Raw genomic sequence first — 2,114 nt, 5'->3', positions numbered from 1 at the left:
AGCGTTTGACCCATTTGTAAGACATTGACCTTTAAGGTAGGGAGTGAGACGGTTGTTATTGCAACACGTCGTCATATGATGGTATTTTTTGTGCTAAGCTATTTCAAAATCTCTTATAATAATATGGCAATGTTAAGGTAGAGACGATCATTGTTTAGCTTGTGAATTCAAAAATGTAATCTTTAAAAAAAAGTGTTACTTTGACCTTTGAAGTAGGAAGACGGATGCTACACGTGCCACACATTGTCTTAAAACGGGGAAAATTCGTGCAAAATTATTTCAAACCAATACATTAAAATATTAATAAATGTTAAAGCCATGGCCGAGACGCGAACTTTTAAGTTGCTTTATGGGCTAAGTTCACCTGTTATCATTAATTATACCTTGCCCTTTGTGGTTTGGAAACGGGTGCTATAAGTGTAACATTGTTTTATGATGGCGATTATTTGAGCAAAGCTGTTACCAAATCCATAAATATATGGCAAAGCTATTTCTGAGACAGGCATTTTCGTACTCACTGAGAGACGTACAAACGAAAAGAAGAATTGCTAAATTCCATTTTCATTGAAAAGGGACATATAATTAATCGAACATCGAATTACAACAATACAAAACTGATACCCAAAGGTTAGTTATTTTACCTCTCTTAAACTAGATTGAGGTTTTGTAAAGTTCAAATTTCTGACCAAATTACATCAATATTGAGTCATAAATATGGCTTCTAGTGCGCTAACATGTTTAAAACTAACGATTTTACCTGTTAGTCTTGTGCTTGGACACACCTTACCCAGATTCAAACTAGACCTAAATGTTTTTAATATAGATATTATGACCTAGTTTCAAAAAGATTGAGTCATAAATATGTCGTCTTGACCGTATCATCTTACTTTTGAAACACTTGATCAAGATTTCACCTTGGCCTTAATATTATAAACAATTGTCATCGCAAAACGCTGGGTCATAAATGTTATTTCTAGCGTGATAAAATGTTTGTCTAAGATTTAACATGTGTACCTAGTATTTGGACACACGCTTTGATATTGTCTAGAAATTGTCAAGATGCATATTCTTACAAACTTTCATCAAGATTAAGTCATAAATGTTGCTCTTAAAGTGGGAACCGTTTTGTGTTTCTAAAAATGCAGATTGTGACATTGTTTTGACCCGAATAATAATAACTCACTTTTTATAAGTTTAACGAACAAAACTTCCTTGTATATGCTTTATAAATATAAACCACACACACGCCTATTTCTAGTATCGTTCTGATAAAAAATGTTGATTTATACCAGATTTCGAGTTAAGATGTTCTCGTTTTTCATCTTCTTCACACCGCCATAGAGAATAAAAGGTGGACAGAAGAGCCTACTCACATATTTGCAGAAAGATCTTATTTTTCTAAATCGAAAGTACAAACAAATTCTTGAACGAACATATTTTAAATATATAACTACAATTAAAATGAGCCTGTTCGGCGCATATAATATATCATCTACTACTTGCTTTGCTGAAAGAGATATTATATTCTAAAAATGAACTCAATACACAGTGGCTATTATCACATTAGCCGTGTCCGAAATATACTATCCGAAATATAATACATTTATTACCTAAACGTACAGATCCAAATATCCAGAAACTATTTATCCGGCGTTTTATCTTAATTGCCAACGCTATTTATAAGTGGATAATTGTAGATCAAAATTCAATATAACGTATAACTATTTATATCTATATCAGTTTTAAAATTTTAACATTTAACTGTTACTACAACCCGCAACACAGTTACATAAAGCGAGTACTTGATATGATCGATATGTTTTCAATTGCAAAAACCTGCGTAACGTTATATTTCCGGGGTAGGTTAACTATAGATTAACAACAGATACCTGATTTGTATCATGAATGATTACTTTTGATTTTATGTGGTATAATATAATAAATTATTGCGTCTCTTCTACATTTCTACTTAAATGTCACTAGACAGTTCACTTACTAACCATTTTCAAATTTCGTAAATTGAGCACCTGTTATAGTTATAACTACGTGTTTAACTCTATAAAGGTGCTCTATCAAGCCCCATGTGTATTTAAGCTGTTAAGTCTGTTAAGCTG

At 32.0% G+C, this 2,114-nt stretch overlaps 1 protein-coding gene across 1 annotated transcript in view; it reads right to left on the bottom strand.

Annotated features, from left to right (window-relative positions):
• Window positions 1-1,811, bottom strand: part of LOC127872357 (caspase-1-like) — an 11,963-nt gene extending 10,152 nt beyond the window's left edge. Inside the window, exon 1 of the mRNA XM_052415689.1 lies at window positions 1,611-1,811. The gene's annotated coding sequence lies outside the window, so the exon portion shown is untranslated. The remainder of the gene's footprint in view (window positions 1-1,610) is intronic.
• Between the last annotated feature and the right edge of the window lie 303 nt (window positions 1,812-2,114).

This window comes from Dreissena polymorpha, chromosome 3 (genome assembly GCF_020536995.1).
Source record: "Dreissena polymorpha isolate Duluth1 chromosome 3, UMN_Dpol_1.0, whole genome shotgun sequence".
NCBI classification, from domain to species: domain Eukaryota; kingdom Metazoa; phylum Mollusca; class Bivalvia; order Myida; family Dreissenidae; genus Dreissena; species Dreissena polymorpha.
Note: the sequence above shows the minus strand (reverse complement) of the source record. Positions and strands in the feature narration are given on the sequence as shown.